The sequence below is a fragment of the Macaca nemestrina genome, chromosome 9 (genome assembly GCF_043159975.1).
Source record: "Macaca nemestrina isolate mMacNem1 chromosome 9, mMacNem.hap1, whole genome shotgun sequence".
NCBI lineage: Eukaryota > Metazoa > Chordata > Mammalia > Primates > Cercopithecidae > Macaca > Macaca nemestrina.
This window is the reverse complement of record NC_092133.1, coordinates 10,963,199-10,985,981: the sequence shown is the minus strand read 5'-3', so window position 1 is coordinate 10,985,981 and position 22,783 is coordinate 10,963,199. Positions and strand designations below refer to the sequence as shown.

The following is a 22,783-nucleotide window of genomic DNA, read 5'->3' as shown; positions in this document are numbered from 1 at the left end:
TTATCAAGGAATGGGGTCAGCTGTGCCTCTTTGAGGAGCCTCTTTTGAGAGGTTCACCCAGAAGAGTGAGACCCAGAAGCAGGAGAGGCCAATTCTCATTTAGGCCTCTGGGAGAGGTTTCAGCCACACCGAGGTGTCACAAGCTTGATCTTTGCTTCTTCTGTCTCTCTTAAGGGAGCAGATTATTAACTGGGGAAATCAAAACCCTGAAAGGGTGATTTTCATCAAACTTCAGATTCTTGTCAACAATGCTGACATTCCTGCCCACATGTGTCTTGTATTTTCCCCCAGAATTTCTGCTGGGTTCTTTGCAGGCCATACCAACAAGCACCTTCCCTCTGAGATGGAGTCTGTCCCACTGGGGGCCAAGCAGATGATAAACAGACATCAGGGCTCATGAGGAGAGATCTTCTCTAGTCTCCCCTGGCCAATTAAATGGAGACCATTGTCCAACACCACATTCTCTTTCTGAAAGGAGACCTTGGTAATCCCCTTGTGGTTACTTCTGTTGTTATTAAAATCCACCAAAGGGCATGAGGAATTCTTTTCTGAAGTACAGGAGGGCTTGGGTTCTTGGATTTGGAGAGGTAATATAGTAGGCATTCATCTTCACGGTAAGGCCAATAGATGCACATTTTAAGAACCAACAGGCTTGGCCGGGCATGGTGGCTCATGCCTGTAATTCCAGCACTTTGGGAGCCTGAGGCAGGCAGATCACAAGATCGGGAGATCAAGACCATCCTGGCCAACATGGTGAAACCCCGTCTCTACTAAAATACAAAAAATTAGTCGGGCATGGTGGCACGCACCTGTAGTCCCAGCTACTTGGGAGGCTGAGGTAGAGGAATCGCTTGAACCAGGGAAGTGGAGGTTGCAGTGTGCCGAGATCATGCCACTGCATGCCAGCCTGGTGACAGAGCAAGACTGTCTCAAAGAAAAAAAAAAAAAGGCTCCAAAAAATATATCTCTAGATGCCTGAATTTTCTCTTTAGAAATGTGGTCAGTTGAGGTCACAGAATAAAACCCTGAGGGGTTAGTTGACTTTTCTAATGGGTTTTGATGCTATGATCCTAATAAAGAGGTCCTAGAGTATGATGGTCAACAGCATGGGTATGGAGTCACTGGTGTGCTAGTAAATGTTAACAACCGGCTCTCTGAATGAAGTTGACAAATGTAGCAAATAAAAATACAGGGCATCTGTTAAATTTGAATTTCAGATATGTCTCATTTACTTATATAAAGAATTATTCATTTTTATTGAAACTTCCAATTTAATTGGGTATCCTGTGTATTATCAGGCAACCCTATTTCTGGGTGGGGTGTGAAGAGAAAAAAATGACATTAATGCCTATGTCATTTTTTCCTTCCAACATTTATTTCAGATTCAGGGGGTACATGTGGGTTTGTTATATAGGTAAATTATGCGTCACAGGGGTTTGTTGTACAGATTATTTTATTGCCCAGGTAATAAGCATAGTACCCAATCGGTAGTTTTTTAATCCTCACTCTCCTCGCAGTAGGCCCTGGTGTCTATTGTTCCTTTCTTTGTGTCCATGTGTACCCAATGCTTAGCTCCCACTTACAGGTGAAAACATGTGATATTTGGTTTTCTGTTCCTGCATTAATTCACATAGGAGAATAGGTTTATTCTTTTAGGTTGATTCCATGTCTTTGCTATTGTGAATGATGCTGTGATGAACATATGTATACATGTGTTTTTGTCATAGAATCACATAGGTATATACTGAATCATGGGATTGCCAGGTCAAATGTAGTTTTGTTTCAGTTCTTTGAGGGATCTCCAGACTGCTTTCCACAAAGGCTGAACTAGCTTACATTCCCACCAGCAGTATATACAGCTTACTATCTCTAGGGAGTCATGTAAACTGGGAAGCCTCTGTTTCATATGTACAACTAGAATAGTAATATGACTTGTCTTAGAGGGTAGTTGGGAAGGTAGAATGAGAAGTTACATTCATGGAAATGCTCAATAAAGAGCTATTGAGTGTCCTAGATTGTGGCGAATACTAGTCTCTGCATATTCACTGTATCACTCCAGTCATCACAAACAAACATTTTGGTCCAAGAAAGGGTGGAGTCCACCATTGTCTGTAACCCCAAGGGGGCATTCATCCTCCCTGGGGACCTGGTGGGCTGGACTTGTAATAGGTTTCTGGAGCCAGTGATGAGTCTAATAGGTTATTTCTATTTTAGGGGCAGATTATTTATATCTAAGAACAAATATTTCCAACATTTTAAATTTCTTTTTATAGTTTTATTGAGGTATAATTGATACAAAATAAATTACACATACTTAGATATAAAATCTGATGGGCGGGCTTTATGTATATAAACAACCATCCTTACAATAAGATAATGAATATATCCATCATCCTCCAAAGCTTTCTCATGCCCTTTGTAATCTCTCTCTCCCCTCACCTCTGTCCCACAACCACTGATCTGCTTTCTGTCACTATAGGTTACTTTCCATTTTCTATAATTTTTAATAAGTTGAATCACACCATGTGTACTCCTTTTAAAAAATAAACTTTTTGATTTGGAATAGTTTTAGATTAATGGACAAAGTACCCCCACGCTATCTGTGTGGAGGCTGTGCATCATTTGATCCCTCTGATGTAGGCTGTGCATTGTCTGATCCTTCACAGGCAGCAGCTGAGGGCGTTGCCCAGGCCGGCTTCCTTTCACTCTTTACCACACCTGCTATTCACCCGGGAACTTGTTGAGATGCAGATTGTGACTCAGTAGTTCTGGGTGGGGCCTGAGAGCCTGCATGTCTTGGGTGATGCTGCTGCTGCCACCGCTGGTCCAGGGACATGCTTTCAGGAGCACCTCTTATTGAGTGACCCACATAGAGAGTCGCAACTTTGTTTCTTTTGGGCCAGCAGCGTTGGGCTCATCTGGGAACTTGTTTGAGGTGCAGGTCCTAGCCCAGACCTGCAGAATCAGACTCTGCATTTCCACAAGATCTCCAGGAGATTTATATGCACTTTAACATTTGAGAAGCATTGACCTAGAAGACACTTTCTGGAATGTGGTGTGCCCTTAGCTGATGGTGTCATCGAGGAGACCATGATTTTAAACAGCACTGCTCCTCATGTCTTCACAGCTTCCGTGAACAATCAGGCCAGAGATCCTCTTAAGTCTCCATAGGCCAATGCACAAATGATTTAGCCATTCCAAGACGCCACTAGATTATGGAGGAAGGGTGTTAACTGTGGTTTCTCTTATCTTGAAATAACAACTTCCTGTATTAACCTGGCATGAAGATGGCGCCAGGCAAACCAGACTGTGATTCTGCAGGTCCCACCAAAGAAGACAGGGCAGGGGACTAGGGGGATGGGAGCCTCTCCATATTTGGAATGTTCCTTTCTGCCTGTAAGCAGCTTGGTAACTCATTTAAATATACATATATTTAAAACAATGGTAATAAAGGTTCTTGGAATATGGATTGAAAAACAACTCCACCTGTAAATATAGATTATGGCTTTAGGATAGCCTAAGCATAGGCAACTAGTATGATGATTGAGCATGAAAAAAATAAATAAATAAAAGAAACCTTCCGATGCAAAAGCCATCAAAAAGTTACCAAGACATTCTTCTTTTTAAGGAAGCTTGTAGTTATCATTTATTTTTTACAAGTTTATTGAAGAATATATACTTATCCACACTATAACGTGAGTGGCAATTATTAGGGGGAAATATTCCTCAACTATTTTTTTAAAAAATAACGAAACAGAAAAAGGATGTTTGCTCGTTTTATGCCAAGAAATACACATAGGAGGTGTTCTATAAACTTGCATAATTTTTACAGACGTTTTTGGTTTGTAAAATTTAGCAAATTTCTTCTCAGATATTGAAAAGGTCACTTACAGTTTTAAGAATCCTAGTTTTAGGCCAGTTAAAGAAATACATGTTTGTTTTTTTTTTCTTTTAAGTGCATGGGAAAAATAAACAGTGACTTTACCTGATTCTGTCAGATTTTAGCTAGACTTAAAGTATTTATGGTACAAGTTTTTGTTTAGGTTCTCATGTGCAGTTACTGCACCTGAAATTACAGACATTTTGCCATTGACAAAGATTGAGAAGGCTGTTCATTCTACAATTTCAGTTGCTCTGATTCTACAATACTTTAGAAGAAGTTTCTACAACTCCAAGTAGACTTTTAAATGCTTGATTTTTGAATAAAACTTAAAACATAATATTGGAAAGTGATATGGAACTTGTTTGCCAAATCCAAATGGAGCAAGGGAAGCTAGAAGCCAGTGAGAAGGTGAGCCCAGATAAGTTGTGAGCCCACAGAAGCACTTGGGATAGAGATCTTGCTCCCTATTCTGCCGAGAGTTGATACACTGTACTTCAGAATAAAGCTTTCTTCTAATTCTTAAGAACTGTACCTATTTCTGTCTAATGTTTAATTTAGATATAGTATTCCAGAAAGTGAAAATGAAAGATGATGTGTTTTGCAGACCAAACCCACAGGCACAAGCTAGCTTTAAGAAAAGTGAGGAGAAGGGGTGGTGATTAACTTTAAGCACAAATAAGAAAAACAAATCATTTTCGTTCTCTAACTAGGTGATGTGCACTCCAGCAGTAGTAACCCCATGTTACTAATATGATCATGTGACCTAGACCCTCAACAAGTCAGCTCAGAGGCCTGGGTTGTACTGAGAGCAATTCCCACAAATGAGACACGGTGGTGGAAGAAGGAAGAGAATGAGCCTAGGCTTTTTCCTTTTGAGAAGAAAATGATAGCCTCCCAGTAAAGGGAGTTGCATGGGTTCAAGTTCCAGCTCTGTTGTTCCCCGTCTATGGGAATTTATACAAGACAAAGAGAGAGGTGGCTAAGACACAGCAGGGAAGATCTGACTGGGGAAACTGTATTAGAATCAAAGTACAAGGACAGAGACTGCTCAAGAGAAAAAAAAGTCCCTTCTCTCCCCATCCTGCAAGGAAGGATTATGAATAAAAAGGGTGATTTTGCATTTATAGCGTTTGTGCCTCCAGGAGGTCCTATTTGTGAATCTGTAAAAGAAGATGTCAGATGTTGGAGAAAATTGGAGAGGAGAATCCATAGAAGTTTCCACTACCTGGGTAACCTGTGTGAAGGACAGGTCACTTCCTGATCACAGCTGAGCCTGCGTTGGAGCCAGGGCTGTCCCTCCCCATAGAATAGCCCTGCCAAGGCAGTGGTTCCTACGCACCCCTCCTACTCATTCTCTCTGGGGAGGTCTGGTTTGCAGAGTTTTGCAGACAAAGAAGCCAATGTACTGAAGGAAAGTTTCAGTGATTTTCCCAAGGTCATACTACTTAAAATTAGAAAAAGCAAAACAAAACAAAAAAACACCAATCCCAATATAATCTGAGGTCAGATTCCCCAGGAAATGATGTGGTGACTGAATGGTACCAATCAGTCTGATAAGAAGATTGAAGTGGAATGTGAGGCTGGTGAAATTCACAGAGAAAAACACTGAGCATCAAGGGTGTAGCAGTTCCCATTGTCACCACCTTTAAATGATACGTTTCGTCTAAAACAAGGAATGCCATCAAAATTAATAATAACACCAACTAATATTCATTGAACATTTACCGTAAGCAGGCACCAGTCTATCAGCTGTACCTGCCATAACCCACTTAAATATACACATATTTAAAACAATAGTAATAAAGGTTCTTGGAAGGCAACTGCTTCCAAAACAAACCTGATTAACAGCTTCAGTAATCTTCTTTGATAGGCAGGGTGAGATTAGAAATACTGGAGCCTGGCACAGGGCACAGCGTGGGCCACTGACTGGATTTAATGCTGTGTTCACGTTTGATGTTAGGTTCTGGATCAGGGAAGGAGCTGGGGCTCCAAGTGGTTATAGGGGATGCTCAGGGACTCATTACCCAACAGTTAGAAAGATTTACAATCTTTTTATAGTGGTACAACCATAGCAATCTGTGCTGGTCAAATAGCAACCCTACTGGCAGGTGTCAATCCTGACTTACCCTTCCTTTTTCAGGAAACTTTGCCAAGTATCACCATAATCTTGGGGCAAAGCCTCCCATATGTTTCACAAAATGCAAGGTGTTCCCCCCTGATTATCTCTCCCTGCCTGGAAATGTGTGATGTGTCCTCTGTCTGGAGGCAACCCTGCTTGCTCTCCCAGAATTTGCAAATTCCTGTGTAAGACCCTGGCCTTTTCTGCCAATTGAGGTGGAGCTTAAGAGTTGTTATTAAGGACATGAAGTTTTCTCTGTATCATGAGAGGATGATGCAAATAACCAGTTTGAACTTTCCCTGTACACTCCTCACTCCTCTTTGGGCTCACCCTGGGGAGGATTTGTGTTTTTTCAAGAAAGCTGAACCTAACTGAGCATGCATAAAAAGATCGTATGAATTACCATGTGCAAACATGAAACCATCTTAACACCTTGTTGGCAAAGCATCTCCTACAGGTACTGGAACCTTGGTGGGTAAGAGGAGGGAGTTACCATATATCTTCTTTGTGATCTAACATCAAGAAGAGTACGTTGTCATGATCTTCCAACTGTGTGCCTCGAAACAGAGTCCCAGGAAGAGCCCTAATGTTCAGTGCTGAGAATCTCCAAATGGCTGGCTGGGCTCTTGCTTACTTCAGGTAGTGCTTTTCTTCTCTGTTGTTTAGAAGTCCATCGATTCTTTAAATGGGCAATCTACTGTTAACATTTTTAATAGTAGTGTTCAAAACAAAAAATGATCTCTGGACCCTGACAGCAGCTACTGAATTGACCATCTGCCCTGCGCTTGCGCTTCTCACCCTTTCAGTCGCAGGCAAGGCTGGTGGTTCTTGTAGCTGCAGCCACCTTAGCCACTATAACCCACCGTGGTCCCCCTGAGGCAGCCTCCACCAGCACTCTCACCTTAGCCCTGCCACCTCTGTCAGTTGTGTCACCTCAGCAGCAAACACTCTCATCTTTGCTGTCCTTGCTGTCACTACATCCCAACTGCAGTCACTGTGTTTGGGCAATTGAGGAGTTAGGCGTCCTTGCAACAAGGAAGGGGAAACATTTGACCAAGGAATCCAACTAGCTGTGGCACAAAGGATAAGGAGAATGGAGGGGAAAGTGTTGAAAATGGAGACATCAAAGGACTGTGTGTCGATATTGAAGTAGCTTAGTGCTCTGATGATCATGCAGAGGCCAAACACACCTCAGGAGAGGGACATGGGGAGACTATGGTGGGATTAGGGATGAAGAAACAGGACATGGCAATGAAGGAGCAGAGTGTGACTTGGAGCTCTCCATTTTGATGGCTTTCACATTGTAACGGAGGACTTTTGAAGTTACACATGCTGACTTTGTCAATAAAGATAAAGATTTCATCCTGCCTGTGGTGACTGAGCATTCAGTTAATGCTATATGTTATGAATTGAATTGTCTCCCCCAAAATTCATATGTTGAAGTCATAACCCTCAGGATGTGACCTTATTTAGAAACAGTATGTTTATAGAGGTAATCAAGTTAAAAGGTCTTTGGGGTGGGTCTTAGTTCAATATGACTAATGTGCTCATAAAAATGGAGAGATTTGGAGGCAGGCATGCACAGAGGGAGAGTGCCAAGTAAGGATGAAGGCAGAGGTTGGGGTGATGCTTCTACATGTCAAGGAACACCAGAAAACCACCAGAATCTAGGGGACAGGCACAGAATGGATTCTTTCTCACTGTCCTCAGAAGAAATCAACCTCGCCAACAATTTTTCAGACTTCTAGCCTGCAGAACTGTGAAACAATAAATTTCTGTTGTTTAAGCCTCACACTTTATAGTACTTTGTTACAGCAGCCCTAGCAAACTAACACATCATCACAATCTTTCCAGCAGAATCTGCCCGAAGAAAATTTACATTCTATAAGGAAATTATTAATCTTGAAAAAAACGTATGCTGGTTTCTATCAACCTCTGTTTGATAAGAGATAGAAAGTCTTCATTGTAGCAGAAGACCCCAAAGAAGATGAAGTGAAAAGAAACCAGGTATTGCAGAGGGACCTGCCTGAAGGAATGAAAAGAAGGCAAAACTTGGAGAGGGGAAAAGTGTGGAGGAAAAGATGATCCAGAAGCAATGGCTGTCAACCTTGACTGAGATTCAACCTTGGTTGACGTTGGATTCACCTGGGGAGGTGGTTATGGGGAAGGCTTTTTATAACTCCTGATACTCATGCAATATCCTACACTAATTACATCAGAAGCCCTGGGTGTAGGACCCAGATATCAGTATTTTGCAACAGTCCCCAGGGGATTCTATTATGCAGTCAAGGTTGAGAACCACTGCCTAGTGAGTTCCTCATTTTTGGTGAACTGTGTTGAAAAATGTTAACTGGCTCCTAAATACAGTTCTCAAGCATGTTCTGGAGCTCCTGAAATATTCCAGAGTGAAGTTTCAGAATTTGGTGAGTCTACGAGTTTTACAATGGACTTTCTTTTTGAACTGAATGATATTTCACAAATGAGATGTTGATATACTCAATAAGATCATCGTCAGACAATTCTGATCTCCTCTTATTGGGTAGAGCAGACGTGTTAGACTGAGTGGTACGTGAGCCTACCTAGGAGAAAAAAAAAGAATGCCACTATGAAAGGAAGCTGTAAAAATGCATGAGGCAGGGAAATATTTGAAGAGCGAACAAACCAGCTTCTGTTGATTCTTTCTTAAGTTATTCTTGCGAGTGGAGACTTGAATGCTGTCAAAGCTGTCTTTGCTACAGATTATACATGGGGCACTTTCTCGATGACTATGTAGTGCCATAATCAATAGCTACTTCATAGGAGAAGATTACAAAGATAACTGTGATATAGAAGCTCAAGATGCTGATGATGGCAAAGCAGAAAGTGCAGCTCAGAAAAACAGGAGGATTAAGAAAAAGAACCACGAACATCTATTCATATCCAGCAGACAGCAAGTCACAATGAATCAGTTTGTGTGACTCTTTGGGGAAAATCTTGAATATTAGAGACTAAAATATAACTTTCCATGGCTTAAAATCTTGTACATTCAATTTCTCTTGTTTAAAAAATATTTTCTTCAAAAAATAAGTTTTAAAAAAGCAAACCAATTTATTCTACTTAGGTACTTTGAATTCAGTCTATAGGATGCTGCCAATTCTGTGTATTTATTGGCACTATAATTTGCATCTTGTGAATGGTTTTGTCATGTAGGAATAGCAGTAGAGTTGTGAGTTTTATCAGAATTGTCATCTGAGATCACTATTTACTCAGAAAAAGTTGTTCAGAAGAACCAGTCAAAGTAGTTTCTAGGCTAGCTTGCCTTTACTGTGGCTTTGTCATAGAAATACAACCTCTATTCTAGCAAGGAGATAAATCTATTTGATTTTGATGGCTTATCAAGTAATAAAAGTTTAAAATTTCTAGCAGGACCACATTTTATAATATTAGCTGCTGGCTGGTTTCTGTGACAGAAGTATACTTATATCAAGATTATCTTTTTATCACTTGAGGATTAAAATGTTTATCATGCTATTTGAAAAAAAAAGATAACCTTTTATAGAGTGCCACCCCTTTATACAGTTGGCATAGGAAAGACAGCTGGCATCTGCTTCACAGGCCCAGGTGGGCCACATTCTGTACAAGGGGAAAAGGTAGGTAGCTGGGTTGGTGGAGCTGTTTAACAATGACCATCATAGATACAACCATAATCTCTTACCTAGTGTTACACACCTGGTTAAAACTAACACCAGAAATTATAAAAGTTACAATCCACCTTAGAGAGAAAGAGTACTCACCTGCTTTTTATCAAGAGGTTCTGTGTCTCCTGTGGCTTTCTGAAAAAACACAAACTAAAAAAAAAAAAAAAGAAGAAGAAAAAAAAAAGATATAGAGATGGAGAACATGAGAACCAGGCAACCTGAGTTCTTATTCCACAGCTTCACTCTCTCACCAGCTGTCCTTGGGCTTAGTCAGCTTCCCCCTGTCTCAGTTTTCACATCTATAAAATGAAGGTAAGACTATATGTTCTGCTTACCTACAGAACTATTTAGAAAATTAAAATGAAATAATGAATGTGAAACACTCAGAGCAGTAAATAAATACTAGGCAAATGTAAGGAGTCATAGAATGCTTATTTTACTTTATTCCTGTAGCAAATGCCCCCTTTCAAGTATAGTTTATTCTTTTAATCAATTTTCCTGTTTCTCACTTCTATACTTGGCTTCCATTTATTTCTCCTGCTTTTATTTACTTGGCTTCCATTTATTTCTCCTGCTTTTATTTTTGTTTCTCCCGTTTCCTCACTTAGTGGCTTTAAAACTATATATCTTTTTAGATTGTTTGCACTTTTATCATAGCTCTTGATTCTTTTTCTGGAAGGTGACATAAATATAAATAATGGTATAATAAACTCAGTCCCAGTTATCTCAGGTAAAATATGTATTCTCCATGCACAAACATCTTACCCCTGACCACTATCTTGCAGGGTGGGTATTTTTTCCAACCGTAGGCTGCAGCTAGTGCTGATGCAGCCAAACGATTTGTTTGCCTTCTACCAGCAGGAGTCAGGATCCCTGAATTAAAATCTGGCCTGCACCTCTAGCAAGCTGTGTGAACTTCTACAAATTCATTTTTAAAAATAAAACTCAATTGAGTCTCACTGATCTAGACATCAAGGAGGCAATGACAAACTAGCACCCTACCAAGTCAGCTTTACAATCCCCACATCTGCAACACATGGGCAACACACCACATCCTCCTCCTATAGGTTAGGGAGGGCTGAGTGACGCGTGTGTAAAACACCAAGCACAATCAGGAGCCGCAGGGAGCACTCAGTAACTGTCAGCAGTTCCGGGTCAGCCCCTCAGCAGACAGTCATCAGACAGCCTGAGACCAAGCAACCAAGAGGCCAACCAATCCCTGCAGGATTGCATCCATGACCTCTGCCTTCTACCTGGATCTAACTTCCTGAATGACCAGTGAAGTTCTGCAAGTTGGGCACAAACCTAGTAGAATAAATGGGGCTTTGGGCTGAAATGAGAACAGATGAAAGGAATGTTTTCTTTTGAACACTCATAAAGAACAAGGAGTCTCAATTTCTTTAAATGCCAACATAATGCAACCTGTCTGCATTTTATTCCAGTGAAGGAATCTATTGCTTCTATGGACAGTAAATGATGGAAAGTAGGAGTTTCCTGTTAATTCTTATCACTTTTCAGAAGCAGCTTCTCCTCCACTGACGCGTCCCCTGCACCCCATCAGTACTAAAAGCAACCTGCTCCTTAGAGACACAGGCTCCAGCAAAGACAGGAGAAGCATCGAGAGGCTCCAGGGAGAAACCAAAGCGAAATGGATGTGGAGTCAGCTGTGCAGGGACCACCGCAAGCCTAGGAATGCAGCAGAGGCTACTTGGAAACAATTTGCTGATCTTCAACAATCTGTTGCTTTAAAATGCATCTAATTCATTCAAATGCTGGAAATAATGCCAGTAGCCAACAATAGAAGAAGAGTGGAATGAATTATGCAGCATTCTATCAATGAAATATTATGTAGCTGTTCAGAATCATAGTTATGTTTTAAAAAACATTTAAACTGGAAATGTCTCATTGCATAATGAAATGTTTGAAAAACACGGTGCACAGAACCATACCACCATAAGGCGCAAGTCCAAAATTAGTGATGAACTAACAACAGCAACAACAAAAGGGATATACACATTTTGTTTGAGAGCTTTAAAGGAAATATACTAACAGTGTGTAACATAGAGGTATTGGTTTTATTTCCTTCTGCAGTTTTTCATGTACTTTATAATTTTCTTTAGTGAATATTATTTTCATCATGTTAACGAATAAAAGTTACAAAATGTATGATCAGCTGCTGAACAAAGCAGCGAGGACCCTGCAACCTGAGACCAGACAGAGCCACTGACACCTCAGCAAGTACCAGGGTGGGGGGATGACCGTGTCTGAGGATGCAACATAACTCACATCTATCTCAGATGATGGCAGCGTGAATGGAAGTCAACACCCAGGAACCAGGATTCTCTGCCAAGGGCTACAATGTGTTTTATGCTTTTAGGCATGAGGAGGAAAGGGAACATGTGGATTTACCAAGAATAAGCCTGAAATGGTTGGGACTCATTTTGACTTATCATTCTATAGTCTTCCAAGGAAAAGTTATGGGAGAATAAATATTCACTTTTGGTCTGTGAGATGTATCAGCTACAATTATTTTTGCCTGTGTAATACCCTCTCTCCTTCTATGCCTTTTTTTTCCCTACCTTCACTAAATTTGGCTGAATTTATTTTACAACTTAATATTGGTACTGTCAGAAAAGCTCAAAATCTCTGTTGTAAAGATACCTATTGAGAAATCCTCTTGGTTGTATAATGTATAAATCTCTTATATACGCCTAATTTTGTCTTCCCAGCAACCCACTAAGCAGAGCAGAGCAGATAGTATTATCTCACTTTTTAGATGAGGAAACTAAGGCTCAGTGAAGCTAAGTGGATTGCCCCAAATCACAAGGGAGGAAACAAGATGCAGGCCCTTCAAACCTAAGCCCCAACTCTCACCCCTCTTCTACTTCACCCATGACCCTATTTTTGCCATCATGACCAAGTGTGGACCTATCTAATCTTTGATATTCCACACACAAGAGAAGCCCGGAAACCATTCCTGCTGGATGTAGTGACCAACACATTGGATGTACCCAAATTGCCAAGTGGTCCTGATAAATAAGATTAGAATATTCAGATTGGAAAAATATTTTTTTGCAACTCTGTCTCACAACCCAGAACCCACTGGGTCTAAAAAACCTTGTCTTTTTGTTTCATTCACAGGGATATGCAGTTAGACATATGCTAGAGAAGGTGGGTTCCTCTATTAGATGACTAAGAATTATTTGAGATTATGGGATAGTTTATTATATAAAGCAATAATCTAAGTCAAGAGAAAAATATGTGTTAGGGAAGTAATAATTTGTAGAACATCAGATATCCCTGTGTAGTGCAAAGTTCAGTTCAGCAAAGATTTAAGTAGAAGGCATCACGCTAAGCCTGCCATAAGTAAGCAATATTATAAGTAAGGATATAAACAATATAAAGAGAAGTTCTGCTCTCGAAATTTACAAGATAATGGAGGGAATCAGACTAAAACACTAGTAATGACAGTCAAGGCAGGATTTATTAAGAGTGATTAAGAATGTATTAAGGTATTAATTACAATCAAGGCAGAATATAAAAGCTGTGCCAAGTGGACGTCATAGAATTAGAGAAGGGTGCAAACACATGTAGTTGGGAAATAAGAGGAAAACTTCAAGAGAGGAGGAGAGGCAGTGTGTGGGCATTTAAAGACAAGTAGAATTTCAGCAGCGGTCTACTGGGAACAGCCACATGCCAAAAGAAGTGATGCCCTCCATGAGATCCAGGGTTCCTGGTGACCTCTTTCCCCAGGAGAGAAGGGTCAGGAGGGCCCATCTGCTTAGCCAGGTACCAGCACATGGTTTGACTCTTCTTCTCTATGATTTTAACTTCCAACTGTTCTGTGGAATGCCTCTCACAAGTAGAATCACCCTTTCTCCCATAGCAAATACACACAATATGCCAAAACAAATGAGTGTGCTGGTCTGAGTGCCTGCCAATCCAAGCCTGAGAAGAGCATCAGGTTGCACTGACCCACCTCCAACAGGTGAACTTGGAGAGTATATAAAGCTGAAACTCCAGGTTTTGCTGTAACTGGAAGTCCCCCCAACATGGGCTGCCAAGCCCTCCTCCTTTGGCTGCTGTTCTTCCATGCCATTATTCTACCTGAAGCAGGTACTACAGCTGATGCACAGGTTCATTTTACTCATGCCTTGTTACAAGCTTGAAAGGGAAAGTATGGTTATTTGCATGTAGGCCACTAGCACAACAGCTTAAAATTAAATGTAGATAGAGCTTTTACTCTGCTTAATGTAATTCAACCACTGATGAGATATTGCTGTGATGATCGCTGAATGCATAATCATAACTGATTTTAGGGAAGTTTGATTGAATATTTTCTGTAAGATTTGTTGTTTGTGAGGAAAGCATTAGCCAATTTATTGCTTTTTAAAATCATAGCTCTATGGTGAGATTCTGGATAGAAATAGACAAAGAAAGAATACTTGACTATGGTATAATCCAATAAGGTTCTTAAAATGTTCTTTGGCTTATGAATTGATATTTAGCACTAGGAGTATTGAATTACAGTCACGATTTTTTTATTGTTGCCGAATGGAGGTATAAAATATACCACTAAAAAAATCTTAGCTTGAAATACTTGACATGACATAAAATTATCTGAACTTGAGTCATGACACCTTCTAATCTGAAAACCTGTACCTTTCCATAAAAATAGATTGATCAATTTGATATTCTTGGTTTTAATGCATATTCCATATCTAGTCCTCTTAAGGAAATTTTAAATTTAACTTGGAACTAAACTAATTTAAAATATCTACATAACTTCAATTATTTTTATCATTATTTTGTGGCTTTGGGAGAAAACATTAATGTCCCACTTGTACTAACAAATGAAAATTTGGAACTACTCTTGACCAACAAGTAGTTTGAATATAATTCTTATTAACTATAAAGGAAAAACATAACTCACCCAACACACAATAGCAATTGACTTTACAGTTTGTAATATGTTCAAACTCTTTTTTTGTTCTGCACATAATTGTATGAGTATGTTTATATCCAATATTCAAACACTTATTAAAACATACTAGGTTATTAGGAAGGATTTCAATAATTTTTTTAATCCTTTGAGTTTCTAAGCCTCGTTTCTTATCCATTTGTCCAATGAGGTTTCAGCTTGGGAATATGGGGTTTAGGGCAGAAAGATCTGGATCATTCAAGTGCTAACTGGGCACTTTTTGGCCCAGTGAACTTGGACAAGTTTTTAAATCTCTCTGTGCTGCTATTTCTCTCGTGTAAAAAGAATATATTTCACAGGATTGTTTGGGGGATTTAATGAAATGTTTGTAAAATCCTTGGAAGAGTGCTTTAGGCATAGAAAATGTTCAATGTTAACTGTTATTATAGACACTGTAAATTATAAACTATAGATATTTTAAACCTAGAAGAGATGAAAATACAGATTATCAGATTCAGAATACGACGTTTTACCATGATACATCCATTCCCTGGGAAACCAAGATATTTTCCCCTTTTGACATTTTAGTAACAAGTTTTGAGTAATGGATTCAATATTTTAAAAACATATGGCAGGAAAGGAGTTCTTGTCTTCTAGTAGATCAACACTATGCAGTTTAGTACTTGGGGATTTATAAGCTATGCCAAATGTGTATGGAAATTGATCGAGTTTTCTGAAGCATAGCAAAAATTTGGAAATTTCTGAGAGAATTCAAAATTCACATTAATCACATTTGTGCCACTCATGGCAAAGATGATTCTAGTTTGATGGCGCTCAAAGTGACGAAGTGTCAGCTTTGGGGACGTAATTGTAGGTCATGGGAGAAAGTGACCCTGGACCAATTCAGAATGAATCTCAGTCATCTCTGCCCCGCTTTCCCAGGCTCCTTCCCTTACTTGAAATGTACTGCTACTCTTGGGAAGTGGAATCAGTCTATGATTTAATCTCTTTGGAATCAAGTATACAAAGGATCTTAGACAGATGGAACACCCAAAATAGACAATTATCAATCTGCAAGGAGTTTAATGATTTCTGGGATCCAGAAAGAAAACCACCCCAAAATCCAGTGTTTCTCTAAAGACTACACCCTGATAACTACTAATCTATTGGGAACAGCAGAGAAAGGGTCCCTTAAAGCAAAAATCAGCCTCATTCTGGTCCCAACTGTCCCAAATCCCTTCTCCTCTCTCACATCACAGTGAAAAACCAATTCCCAATGGAAAAAGCCCCCAAATGAGGACTACTATTACACTGGGCACTTCGATAATCCAGCTACAACAATATTCAGCTTTCCTCTTCCCTGCCTTATTCTGCTTTCTTTGAAATTTGCAAGCTTACCACCAAACACCAGAGCATTTCCCAGGCTGAGGGCACACGCTGCTCTACTCTGGGCCCATTTCGTAGCACAGTGGCTGGCACAGTAGAGAACGCTCCATCACTAGATTGAAAAAAATGAACAAAACACAATGAACAAGAACATCACACCCTTGGCTGATCTCCACTTATGAGATCTTTCTCAGAATAAAAACAACAGGATTATGAGGCTTCTTCCCCTGAGTGGCTGAAAATCTAGGGATATTTGAGAGGCTCAGCTAATCTTACAGACACCATTGGCAAGTCTCAGTTATCAATGGGGCCATTTTCTTGCCAGCTTCCTGGTGCCTCCTTCATCTTTGCCCCTTTTCCAACCCTTTCGTGCCCACCTGTACTGTCACTGCACCTCTCCCCCAAGATGTGGACATCGCCCCAGAGTTTATGGAGCGGGTGCTCTTGAGCTTCCAGGAACTCATGCATTAGTGATACGATATGGCCCAATAGGCTTTTCTAGGCTCCTGGTGCTGATTGCACAAGAGTCTTACAGGCAATGGGGCCAGTGAGACCGTCTGGAAACAACCACCCAGGGACACCACTGCAGTTCCATGCAGGTCACTTTGATGCTAGAAGAGATTTGGGGAACTGGCAGACCATTGGAGCGCAGTTGATATTAGGGTGATTTACATGAGAAGTGAAGACAAAGGGGAACTTGTTGACCATCAGAGAGTGAAAGGTTATTTCTGATAATGCAATTGTTCCCTGGCACAGAATTTATCTAATCAACACAATCCAAGTGAAATCATTAAAAAGTCTCTATAAACCCCATTATGGTCAATTTACAATCCATTCAGCTGTGTGCACTGCTCTGCCTGGGCCCCACACTGACCACAATGCCTCCTTCTGTCACCCCCACAGACCTCACCCATGCTCTCAGCCCTGCCGCTGCCTCCTCAGACAGGGACTCCCAGCCCTGGCACCATGGTCAGCTGGAGATTCCAGGTGTCAGATCACAGCTGGATCTGCACAGCTGCCCTGTGGTCCCAAGTACCTCTGGCCAAACGCTTGGTAGAAAGCACACCGCCTAGCCCTGCTGCAAGGCTGCAGCCTTGAGAGCCACTCTGTACACACACACACTCACACCCACCACTCATATTCGTTCACATACACACACTCACACAAACACACCACTCACTCACACCCACCACTCACATTCATTCACATACACACAGACCACTCGCTCACACTCACACCCACCACTCACATTCACTCACACACACACCACTCACACTCACTCACACACACTCACACCCACCACTCACATTCACTTACATACACACACACCACTCACTCACACTCATGCCCACCACTCACATTCATTCACATACACACACTACTTACATTCACTCACACCCCCCACTCACATTCACTCACATACATACACACCACTCAATCACACTCACACCCACACTCACCACTCACATTCATTCACATACACACACACCACTCACACACACACCCACCACTCACATTCACTCACATACACATACACCACTCACACTCACCACTCATATTCACTCACATACACACACACCACTCACACGCCCATCACTCACCACTCACATTCACTCACATACACACACACCACTCACACACACACCCATCACTCACATTCACTCACATACATACACACCATTCACACACACATGCACTCACACCCCCACTCACATTCACTCACATACATACATACCACTCACTCACACACCCACACTCACCACTCACATTCACTCACATACACACACCACTGACACACTCACCACTCACATTCATTCACATACACACACACCACTCACATTCACTCACATACATACACACCACTCACATTCATTCACATACACACACACCACTCACACTCACACCCACACTCACCACTCACATTTACTCACATACACACACCACTCACACACCCATCACTTACACTCACATACACACACACCACTCACTGACACTCACACCCACCACTCACATTCATTCACATACACACACACCACTGACACACACTCACACTCACCACTCACATTCACTCACACACACACCACACACCAATCATACACACCACTCACATTTATTTGCACACATACACTGTCTCTCTTACTCCCCACTCACATTCATTCACATACACACACTTACACTCACCACTCACACACTCTCACACCACCCAAATTCTCTCACACACACACTCACACTCACCACTCACGTTCATTCACACACTCTCACATGTTTATTCCCAATGTCTCTCACACACACACTCACCACATACGACCATCCTGTTTCATTCACTCTGCCTCCTTGATCCCATCCCAAAGCCCTGCCCACCTCAGCCCCTGCCCACAGTGCTGCCCTCTCCTGACTGAGCTACTAGTTATCTCCTTGCCTAGTCTTAAATCTTCCCTCATTCCTGGCTCCTTATCTCTTATTGTAAATACTCCCCTGAACACTATAAAACAGACCAAACACTTCCTCAGACCGCCTGCCCAGCAGCTGGCACCACTTGCCTACCTGAGGCCACCCCGGACGTTCTGCAGGGTGCACTGTGCAGCCTGGGAGGGACAGTGACTTCAGCCCTGGGGGATACATGGGCAGTGTGTCTGCATCTCACCTCACTCCAGATTGAGAAGAGGTTGATCGTCTACATCAAAGACCAGGAGTTGGGTTTCAGTCACCCTGCCAAGCCCCTCATGGGAATTCCTCTTGTTTCACATCAACTCTCGCTGAGTTGATCCTGACTTCTTATTCTCACCCCTTGCTTCCTAACCCAGTCACCCTGGCTTCACCTCAACTCCTTTCTGAAGCTGCTCTTTTTAAGTCACAAAGGTACTGGCCTTTAATTGCCAATCCAGTGGCATCAGTGGCCTCTGTCTGGTCAGCTCCCCCACAGCGGGCCACACTGACAGCTGTCCCTGTACCCAGACCCTCCCTCTCCCTTGGCCCTGTGGCAGTGACAGTGGTCAGATGAAAGCTCTTGTATCTAACCAGAAAGAGTTGGAAACCAGTTTTTAAAAGAACTGCTGTGCTTGTGTGCACTAGCCAAATACCTCCTCTCTTACCAAAGTTACCCTAAAGCACAAATCCAAAAATGTAGAATTAATTAATTTTACTTAAATAACCCCCCAAAAGAAAAAAAATACATAATAAAAATAAAAACAGAAAAAAAAAACACAAAAAGGGAAAAATGCCGAAAAAGGACAAACCCATGAGGTATTAGAACACATCAAATGAACTAAAAAGCATGGTTGAATTTTTGTGTAAATTGTAGTTTACTTAAAGCAAATGCCATGATTAAGTACAGATAGCTAAAGATGTGTAATAAAGTATACAAGCTGACACAAAATTGGAATAACTGGTACAAACATATACTTGAATAAGAGGAAGAGTCATAAAACCAATTACGCACCAAGGCAAGAGATTAGGAAGAAGTGATTGTAGAACTTTGGTTCCCAAGCTCAGCTGCACAACAGAATCACGTGAACTATTGACCATTCAGGTTCCCAGGCCCCCTCTGCTGCAGCTGTGAGCCAGTGGGTTTGGGGTGGGGCCCGTGAGGCCACTGTCTTAGGCCATGCTCAGGATCCCTGCTGGGTTCTAACGTGTCTGATGCATCTCAGTTTGCTCCAGGAAAAATGTGGGAGGATCCAGAGGAAGACTGTGGAACCCACACTCTGAAAGAAGCACTGTCCAAGGTGCCCCTGCAACTCAGCAAGAAGGTGAGTCACAGCCAGACATTCCCCTTGGCCTTGAGGAGGAGGGGCCAAGGGCAGGTGGGACCTGCAGGGCGGAGGATGTGACTGTCCCCAGGAATGGACAGTCCCCACCCAGCCAGGCAAGTCACACGTCTCCACAAAGAATGACACCCCAGTTTTATTTCTGCTTAACAAGACAAGGATGCTCTCAGATCTTTGTTTAACTTCACGGTTCTTATACATTAAAGACTGACTTTGGCTGGGACTCATGGCTCACATCTGTAATCCCAGCACTTTGGTAGGCCGAAGCAGGCGAATCACTTGAGGTCAGGAGTTCAAGACCAGCCTGGCCAACATGGCGAAACCCTGTCTCTACTAAAAATACAAAAAAAAAAAAAAGTTAGCCTGATATGGTGGTGCATGCCTGTAATCCCAGCTACTTGACAGTCTGAGGCAGGAAAATCACTTGAACCCGGGAAGGAGAGGTTGCAATGAGCTGAGATTGTGCCACTAGACTCCAGTCTGGTTGACAGAGCAAGACTCTGTCTCAAAAACAAACAAACAAACAAACAAAGAAAAACACCTGACTAAAGGGTCTCTATTTCAGGAGTTCTTAAACGATGGATGTACGATAACCATCCCAAGAGTTTATTGAACATGTAAAATCCTGGCCCCCATTCCCAGACACGGGGTGCACTCCAGGAATCTGCATATTTAGCAAACCCTCTTGGAGATTCAAATGACTTGGCAGCTTGTGTGAGGGTCACACTTTGAGAAGCACTACCCTGTGGCCATTGGGAAGGGAAAGACAGCAGGATACCCACCAGTCCCCTGCTGTCCCTCAGCAGCAAGCCTTGGGCATTTACATCTGTCTCTCTTATTACTGGCTCTTAACATGAAGGTAATAAAAATTGCCAGCTCCTAAGTGTTCCCTCTGTGCCAGGCATTTTATCTGTATTTGTTTCACGAATCCCCTTTGAGGCACGTACAATTATTCCTGACAGATGAGGAAAGCAAGGGCTCAAGTGGCCCATGCAAATTGCATAGCTAGCTTGTGGCAGAGCTGAGATGCAAACCCAGAGGCCAACCGTGGCCCTCGCACTCCGAAGCCCAAGCATCCTAGGTGCCTCGCTATCCCCGGAGACTCCTGTGGGTAGCCAGTTGGATCATGCCCATCAAAGTACTAGGAGAGGGGAACTGCAGGTGCCAGGTGACAGGAGAGGGCAGCAGCATCTTTGGAAAAAAAAAAAGAACAGTGCTAGTATCTGCTGTGCACTTGCATTTCATCCACACTCAACACTCAACACTGACAATGACATGGTGAAAATTATCCAAGAATCCAAGAGAGACTTTCTAAGCTAAAATATCAAGAAGCCCAGAGCCTGAGGGCTTCTATCTTCTTAGATGCAGATATTCTTGCCAGGGTGGGCACTTCTACAAAAAGAAAAGCAAAGCCTGACATCTCATCACAGGGTAAAACTAACATGGTCCCATGGATGACCCCACCCAGAACAGGAGAGCCCTAGGAGATCCAACAGTGTTCTCCTTCTGCCCCCTCACTAACAACATGACCTTCAGGAAGCTGCTGCCATTGTCAGTATCCTATCTCCTCCCTGGTAACATGGGGACAATAACACCCTACAAGGGAGTCGTGAGCCTTAAAAAGATGTCAGTTCTACAGGGCTGAGCCTAGTGCCAGGAGGACAGATGGTGCTCAGTAAATAGCAGTTGTTACTGTGACCATGAGGAGGTGGTGGGAAAGATGACTCCCTTCACCAACACTTAAGTGGGGGTTGGGGTGCTGCCTTTCTTCCAAAGACTGGCTTGCTGTGCAACTCGTGGAAGGTTCTGGAAGGTGTTCAGGATGAGTCGAGGTGTATTTTGAAGGAGTGTGGGGCACGGTGTGTGATGACCTGTGGGACGAGAAGGAAGCACAGGTGGTGTGCCAGCAGCTGGGCTGTGAGGCAGCCATCTCTGCCCCTGGAGAGGCCCACTTTGGCCAGGGCTCCGGCCCCATTCTTCTGGATGATATGCAGTGTTCTGGGACTGAGGCCTACCTGAGGGAGTGCTCCCATGCCAGCTGGTCTACCCACAACTGTGGGCACAGGGAAGACACTGGTGTCATCTGCTCAGGTAAATTTCTATCTTTTCTGAAAGTTGATTTTTCATTTTTTTCTGATCAATCCCTGAGGCTCCTTGTTTCTCCCCAACATGAGAGAATGCCTTTGTAATGTACCATTTCATTAGTATGAAACCTCTGTCCACCCAGGTCCTCAACCACTCTTCCCAAGAAAGACACTCACTCTAAAGCCGACTCCTCTGTGATATTTCTAAAGCAGCTGAACACTCTAACTCTAACCCCAGTCCTCTGTGTCTATTTCAGAAGCCAAAGATAATCATATTGGGAAGAATGCTAGATTTGAAATGAAAAGCCTTAGTCCAGCTGCAGGAAAGTTACATGATTTGTGGATCCTGATATAAAACAAAGATGTGGGCCCCCTTATCAAAAAGTGTTAAGAATTTCAAGACAGAGACAGCAGAGCGTCAATGGAAGGGCAGGGCCCATGGGACCTGGTTGAGGCCCACCCAGATGAAAATTCCTCTATAATTCCCCCTTCCCCAAACCCCCTGCCCCCTTGAGCTTAACTTGGCATTTTGCACATCATTTTCCCCCTTACCAAACAAGTTGAGAAAGGTCATCATGACAATCATGATAATGCCTATTGCTGTACTGCTGTGAGGACAAGGTGTCTGTCAGTTCTGATTCACTGTCTTGTCATTCCACAGCCTGAAAAGCAGGCTGCCCACAAGGCTGTGTTGATACTTCTTTTTGAGGAAATCAACCCTCTAGAAAGTGAGCAGCTGTGTCTCTGATAAACCAACTTTGGGTGATGGGGCAAGGTGTAGAAGCAGGAGGAGGAGGAGGAACAGAAAGGCTCCTCTTTGCTGCTCAGCTGCAGACAACCGTGGAGTCAGAGGGGGTGTCTTTCTCTCTCCCACTCCCCTGCCAATTCCTCCCAAACCCAGCATGCTAGGAAGTAGGATTAGGTACATCACCAAGTGGCCAGGAGT

The 22,783-nt window shown here is 42.4% G+C and overlaps 1 long non-coding RNA gene across 3 annotated transcripts; it reads right to left on the bottom strand.

Annotated features, from left to right (window-relative positions):
- Positions 1 to 5,732: 5,732 nt before the first annotated feature.
- LOC105469902 (uncharacterized) lies at positions 5,733 to 18,788 on the bottom strand. Of its 3 annotated transcripts, none has more exons than XR_011607416.1 (5): positions 18,631 to 18,788; positions 15,999 to 16,098; positions 13,659 to 13,843; positions 9,776 to 9,829; positions 5,733 to 6,681 (listed from the first exon to the last, which is right to left on the bottom strand). It is a non-coding gene; the product is annotated as an uncharacterized lncRNA (long non-coding RNA). The 3 variants fall into 3 exon arrangements; XR_011607415.1 differs by lacking the exon at positions 13,659 to 13,843 and adding an exon at positions 9,931 to 9,978; XR_980125.3 differs by lacking the exon at positions 13,659 to 13,843.
- Between the last annotated feature and the right edge of the window lie 3,995 nt (positions 18,789 to 22,783).